Source organism: Culex pipiens, chromosome 1, assembly GCF_016801865.2.
Source record: "Culex pipiens pallens isolate TS chromosome 1, TS_CPP_V2, whole genome shotgun sequence".
Classification (NCBI taxonomy): domain Eukaryota; kingdom Metazoa; phylum Arthropoda; class Insecta; order Diptera; family Culicidae; genus Culex; species Culex pipiens.
The window spans coordinates 76,015,320-76,022,873 of NC_068937.1; the positions used below are offsets into that span (position 1 = coordinate 76,015,320).

General features: G+C 44.1%; 1 long non-coding RNA gene across 2 annotated transcripts; it reads left to right on the plus strand.

Moving 5' to 3' along the window:
- Positions 1-2,684: 2,684 nt before the first annotated feature.
- LOC120425634 (uncharacterized) lies at positions 2,685-5,671 on the plus strand. 2 transcript variants are annotated; one of them, XR_005606561.2, is made up of 4 exons: positions 2,685-3,572; positions 3,837-4,343; positions 4,406-4,681; positions 4,763-5,671. It is a non-coding gene; the product is annotated as an uncharacterized LOC120425634 (long non-coding RNA). The 2 variants fall into 2 exon arrangements; XR_005606560.2 differs by having other exon boundaries at positions 2,685-4,343; positions 4,763-5,663.
- Positions 5,672-7,554: the final 1,883 nt, after the last annotated feature.

Here is a 7,554-nt window from a genome sequence, read left to right on the forward strand (position 1 = left end):
CAAAGTTGAGTTGCTGAGATTTGTGTTTACTGAAAACTTGCGATTAATTTCCAGCTCTTTGTCCAGCTCTTTGTCCAGATTTAACCAGGCAGACTTCATCGCCCCAATCCGTGACTCAGATGCAGTCCGTAACTAGGATACTGTAGGACAAGATTACCCAAGATTTGGTGGGGAAATGCTGGATCTCATCACGGCGTCCAAACTGCTGCAGGGCAGAACACCAAGGATGAAAAGGATCATCGAGGACAAAAGGAATTTTAGCGCCAAATTGCACCTTGGTTGACCGAGTTGCTGGACCAAGTCATTGGCTAGATGATTGGCAACCTCTGAGCCGGTGATTACAGTTTTCCAGTAGGTAAACCATTCACAAACTAATTACCCAAGTAACCATCCAGCACTTAAAAAAGTCATAAAATAGCAATAAATCGGCATTCTATTGCTGATTAGTCTTCCAACAGCATTTGTTAATGCAAATCAGCACTAAATCATTAGCATTGTCAAAAGCTAAGATAATGCTGATTAAGTGCCGCTACTAGCAACACTTCTAAAAATTTCCATCAAACTGGCAACACGATTCTGACTTGTGAAGTGTGAAAGAGAGAGTACCAGAGTAAACAAACTTCTTGCTCACTCTTGCAGTCACACAGTCAGAATTTTTTTTGTACAGAAATTGTTTTTTAATATATATTTAGGTGTTTTATCATGTAAGTTTCTGATATTATCAGATATTTTTCCATTTTTCATCTATTATATTATACGTTTTCAGTTTTTATAGAATAATCCATCGTCTCAATGACGGAGAACTTCAAGCAGCCGTCCCCGCGAGTCCCGCTCGGGTGTTGCTTCAGTGGTTGGCCCACTAGAAGTCCGGAAGTGCAAAGGGGAGTTTCAGAACAGATTTAGATGCACCGTCGAAGGCTATGACCCGCATGACGTCATCGTCAACAACGGAGAATGAGCTAGGTTGCTACCCTAAACCGGGTGGGAGTTGTTTTGGTTTTCCACGTCACACGAAACACGGCAAATAAATGTAAAAATAAAGTAAATTCTCTTTCATTAAAATGGAGACATTAGTTTTATAAGCATTTATGTGATGTAAAGAAATTTCAATAAAAAGAAGTATATGTCCATTCATATGAAGTACATGAATCCTTGTAATCACATCTTAGAACGACTCCTCATATAGCCGTGAGGACACGGGCTCAGGAACAACCACCACATCGGCGACGTCAACTTCATCACTTCTGGAATAAGCAGCAAACCAACATTACAAAAATAACTCAATCGGTAAAGCAGCTGTGGGCAAACCAAAAATAGAATTGAGAGTGTGTAGGGAAAAGGCGGGGAAGAGGGAGATAGATACACTTTTGCTCTCGCTTTTTTTTTACGTTTACCGCAGGGGTGGACAGAAACAGTCGAGGCCAGCACTTAATCAGCCGAGTAAAGTCCAAAAGCGGCCACTATTCAGCACTATAGTAGCTGTTAGTGCTGAAGTAAAAACTGTTTAGCTTTTACTCGCAGCTGTGAAAGCGCATTAAGGGCCAAACAGTGACCGGGTTTAAGTGCTGGATGGTTACTTGGGTAGATTATTAAAAATGTAAACCTTTTTACAATTCTTTGCAGGGCTATGCTCTAAGTGAGGACAAGACCGAGCTCGGTGACGATGGTAGCGCCGAATTACCGTGACATCCGCCAAGACCGGTAGAGCCGGATAGCTATTGCGACGAGCTGAGGAAAGATAATTCGGTCAACTGGACTAGGAGCAAGCCTAGGTGTTGCCGGCCGAATCCATAATGAGACACGCCAGATCGGGAGGAGTCGGTCCAGCTGCATAACTGGGTCATTGGTTTTTCACCAACGTCGATAGCGAGGCCATAAAGCATAACAGCAAGTTGGTGGCTGAAGGTGTCAAGGCGGTGCCGTGTGTCTGCTGCCGACGAGCGTTTGCAAGGAACAGCAGGTTGAACGGCCTTCCGGTGAGCGATATAAGCTTGAATTATTTTGGAGTTAATGGTACTAATTGGTTTTTATTTTTTCTAGTTACGTGGCAGCCGGAAACACATCGTAAAGATGTCGTCGTGATTGTCGTTTCAACCAGTTTGGAACCTGGTTCCGGCAATTTGTGCTAAAGTTGAAGAGGATGGAAGCTAGCCAAACCGTGGAACTAACAAGATTGTGCTGACAACGGGATACCGAGGTCTACGTTACGCCGATGGACGTACCGTGAAGTCATGGTTATAATCGATCGAACGATGTGACAACGTTGACCGGAGCGAAGAAGTTGCAATAGGAGGCCAACAAGCCGGAACCAGTTTGAGAACTTGGCACTGCCTCGAAGTGTTCTGACTGTGGCTTTCCGGTATTGATCGGACACAGGCATTGTTTGTAATTTATATTGTGTAAAATTGTCGAATATGTTTTTATCATCAAGTCATTGTAAACATTTTGTTAATAAACTTAAAGAAACATTGTTCAACTCATAGTTCATCAATCTAATTTCCCTTAATAAGAATCCCAAAGCAAATGCAAAAACGCCCAAATATAGGCAACAGGCAATTTTTACCCGGTGAAACGTTTCAATTTCAATTTTACACGAAATCCAGTTCGACCCCTCTTACACGAAAGTATGTAATCGTACCTGAACTGAATTTCGTGTAATCGAACTCGATTTCGTGTAATGCCTATCCTCCGTGTGAGAAGTGACAAATTTTGTACCGTCGCGGTGAAAAACAAAAAACGGCACCTCCTCCTCTAAGTCTTCATGCTCTAATTAACCGGTGTTTAAAAATATCACTGCAGAGGCCACCGGAACAGCCATTCCGTAACCGCCGCGGAACTGCGCGGGTTAAAGTACCGGCAGCAAAAAAGAAACAGGAGTTGCAGAAAATGGCGGGAAGCATAAGTGATCCTGGATGTTCTGGAAGTTGCTGCAGTTGCCTCACCGGAAGAAACCCCGGAAACAACCGGCGGCCGCCGCCCAAAAGAGGAAAAAACGCAACCCTGAGGCTGCGGTCACTGGGTGTAAAGGTCACTGCTACAAAGGCCATACAACGAACAGCGCATAACAAGGAGGTGGTAAAGGAGCAGCTGGAACCGGAAGTTACTGTGGAGGCGGCGCAGGCCAAACGTTGCCACGGACAGGCTAAGGCTGACGCGACGGAACTGATAGAGAAGGTGGCCTCGTTACCCGCTAAAAAGTCAAATCCTTCCAATGACGTGGCGTAACCGGGGAGTTGAATTTTTTTTTTCAACTATTTCCTTAAAGAGCGAACTTTATGTAGCATTCAACATTAAACTCTTTTACTATCTTCCTCCTTTCAGGTGCAGCTTCTCCTTCCAAATCCAGCAGCTCCTGCTAAACGAGGGCGCGAGAAGGCAACAGCCGAATCGGAGGCTGCTGTATTGCTGTCCCGGAGTGCGTCTTGTAGATCAAGGTGACAGCCGGGATAGTAGAGCAGGATCGGCGTGACTTTAGTCGCGGTGGAGATCGCCGAGATGACCGGGGGCTGAAGTGGGCGCAGGAGGACTGTCATAGTGCCGGTGCCGTTAATCCGACGCAGTCACCTTTGGAAGTTGAGCAGATGATCAGCGGCGCATGATTTTGAGAAATCTATGTTTCTAAAACTCTTAAATTCCTCATATTGCTTCAATTCAGTTTTGTATTTTTTCTTTCTTATCTCTTGTATTTTCTTCTAGCTTTGAATTCTTGATGAGTTTATTCCTCTACTGTCTTGATCTTTATTTTTGTAATGTTTCATTTTACTTTATTACTTTTTTATATTTTATCATATTATTTTTAATTATTTTATTATTTTGTTCTTTTTTTCTGCATGGAGGAAAAGCTGGCGGCTTCGTCACAAGGCTAAGCTGGAGGGCCGACGGGGAGGTTGAGAAATTGGAGCAGGAGTAGGAGACGCAGAAGGCCAACTCAAACGTGGACACGATGAAGTTAAAGCTACAGACTGTCTAGGGGAAACAGACTGGCCGATGCAAAATAAATAGGCACTGGCAACGTATGTTTTGTGCTTGCAACACTGCCAGTTTTGCTGGGCGTAAAGAGCGTTTGGTGTCCAGCGCGTTTGGATCTGTCAAACATTGGCCAAACTGTTTCCTAGACAAACTGTAGTTAAAGCTGGCGGAGAAGAAAATCATAAGAGATCAGATTTCGGCGTTGGACGCGGTTACTGCGAAGGTGCCCAAGTTAGGACTGAAGCATCAGTTAAACGGAAAGGAGACCGAGTTTCGACGCGTTCGAGCGAAACGAGGAGCAGACGGTCGAGTTCTTTATCAAGCCGATACCGCCAATGAGGCCATTAAGCTCGATTCGGTGGTGACCGGTATCTGTAAGATTAGTGTGGGTAGAGTATTTGCCAAAATGATAGTTAACTCTGGTTTACGTTTTCAGGTGTGCTGATAACCGTGGAGAAGCGTATCACGTGCTGTTGACGGGACCGACCGAGGTGCAGAAGATCGTCTAGGTTGACCGGCACATCGGTTGTGCCAAGTCAGAACCAATGGCCAATTTGACGACCAAGTTTGGCAAGCGGTGCCACTCTGAGGACGAAGAACTTGACGGCTTTGTACGAGAAGGTAGCGGAGTCGTTCATCACTTTGGTTGTTGAAGCGGCGTCGTCGGCTTAGGCAGCATTGAAGTTGTCGGAATCATGGGGCGTAGATTCGTGTACGTGTTTGTTTTGCTGAGGGGATTTAATTGATCGGGAAGCTGTTTATTCTTTATTTAATCATTGTTTGTCCTCTGCAGCTTCTCCGTCGTTAGACCAACTTGTACGCTAGAAACGCGCCCAAATCTTACGGAATGTTATCCAATCTGCGCGGGTTCGCGTTTGGTCAATCGTCAATTTGAGCCATTCGCTCGAGGTCAACGAGCGTATCCTGATACGAATGAAGAACGCTGCGGGGTTGAGTGCGGCCAGCGCGGAATTATTGCGATGCTCTCGTCGGTTGGTCCCGAGGGTTGATCCTGGACATGAACCGCTCGCTGAGTGTCCTTCTGCTGGAGAACCATGTCAGAAGCCAAAGAGGCGGCCGAAGCAAAAAACACAAGCCCGAGTAGGAGGAAGAAGCTGCATGGCAGGCCAAGGCCAAAGCTAAACGTTAACAGCCCGTACAGGAAGCGAAATTCGAACGCAAAAAGTGAATAGGAAGGACCGGAAGGACTCGCCAGAAAGCCGTGCAGGAACGCATGGAGACCGAGAAGCGAAAGTTTGCGGAGGAGCAGGCCAAGACTGCTGCAGCGGCCGCAACCAACGTCAAGCGTACCTACAGCGACCTCAAAATGGACAAATTGCCGCCGGGAACGGACTAACCTAACGGAGTATGGCGATGGCAAGGGATCCGACGTGTCGACCGGGCCGAGGGATATACATTTACCACACTGTTAACCTAAAGTACCGTAATCTGGGGCGAATCGGGACTACAGTCTGAATAGGGACAGCCGTTTTTAGAGCACTTAAAGCTTTTAAATTTGGAAATGGATGTACACATTTTGTTGGTCTGAGTCTGTTCTATCCGAAACCAACCAGAAAAATCAAAATATTGTGCTCCAACATGGTTAAAACTGCTGTCCCAATTCGCCCCATGTGTCCCGATTGACCCCAGTTTACGGTAATAATAATTAAAATAAGGGGAATCGGGGTTGGGAAGCGTTTCATTGAACGATTGATGTAAATAGCTAAAAATAAATAAAACAGTTTTATAATAAGAAAATCTAGATTATTCAACATTTTTGGTTGAATTCTAATTAATTTGGATTCAACCAAAACAAAAAGAAAACCAGAAAGAAGAAGAAGCAGCTGTCAAAAGCAACCCGTCCATTCCATTTCGATTCCGTTTGAATTCCGCTTGAACCGATTTGCGGCGAAAACTCAAACGGAACCGGTTGTTGCGTTTGAAACGGAATGCGGTTTAGAATCTAAAATGAACACTCCCACTCAGCGCGTTCCGTTTGAATTCCGTTTAGAATTCCACTTGAGCGAAAAAAGTTCGATTCGGATTCTAAACAGCCCACTCAGCGCGTTCCGTTTGAATTCCGTTTAGAATTCCGCTTGAGCGAAAAAAGTTCGATTCGAATTCTAACCCAGTCACGGCGTTCTCGCAGGATTCTTTCAGAATTCTAGCAGAGAAAAAATATTCTTACTAGAACGCTGTCATCATCTTGCCAGATCTTTGCAAGAATTCTCAGAGAATTCTAGCTCAAATGCAATAACCGGTTCTAGCAGAATCCGGTGAAAGCAACCGGTTTTGTAAGAACCCTGCTAGAATCCTGCTAGAACTATTCTGACAGGCTATCCTGCTAGAAATATGTGAGAATTTTGCTAGAATTAGACGGCAAAATTTTCTGCTAGAATCCTGCTAGAATTTTGTCGGAATTTTATTGTTGAATACATTTAAGCAAAATAAAATTTCATTTCGAACAAAATTTATTTCACTTTTCATTACAAATAATTTTCTGCTTTAATGCCGGTCACATCATTTCAAATTCACCACGCAGGCGGCTGTTGATCCTTCGGTAGAGCACTCTGCTTTTCATTGTCAATCTGTCCGAGTAGCCCGGTTTGGGAATATTTGTAGACTATGTCGCGGCCAATGATGCAGAGGGGAGAATCCAGACATCAGATCCGAGGTCTGGATGTCGCAAAAAATGCAGAGCCATGCCTGCAAAGAGCGGAAAAGTAGGTTAAGTTTTATCATGCCTAATTTTTTCGAAAAGTATGCCGGAATGGTGGGAGTGACGGCTTACCTGCGATGATTTGTTTTAATCTGCCAGCTGAGTTTTGATTTCCGACGGAATCTCCAGATTGTCCTCGGAACCAGCTATACGGCCAACGGCCTGGCAAATTGAAGCGGGCAGAGTTTTTTTTCGGGGGAAAATACGTCCATCTTGTTGAAATGGTTAAAAATGGAGCGAAAGTTAATCTTGTTGCAACATGATTTGAACCGGTAACACGCCAGCCAATCAGTGAGCAGTATTTTTCAGCTGGAAAATTCTTACAAAATTCTTACAAAATTCTTACAGAATTCTGACAGGGCTGCTAGAATCATTCTAGCAGGATTCTTACAGAACCAATTCTGTAAGAAAATCTCGTATCTGGGAAACAGTGTTCGTTTTAGATTCTAAACCGCATTCCGTTTCAAACGCAACAACGGGTTCCGTTTGAATTTTCGCCGCAAATCGGTTCAAGCGGAATTCAAACGGAATCGAAACGGAATGGACGGGTTGATTTGACAGCTTCTTCTTCTTCTTGTTTTTACTTATTGATTTTCGTGTTTGTTCTGGTTGATCTGAATTTCAACCAGAAAGAAAGTGATTAGACGATGTTGTACTAATTTAAGCCTTTTATTTGTATTCCGGTCAAAATTCCGGTAAAACTATACATAAATAAAAAAAAGCTACCCAACCCCAAAACCCACACTCAACATTTAATGTAATCAAACAGTTTTACAATGAAGGGATAAGGAAACAGCTAACTATTATGATGTTAAGGTTGTGTGCTGCTGGAGTTCTGGATGGCGTGGCGTGCAAAGTTCTCGTCG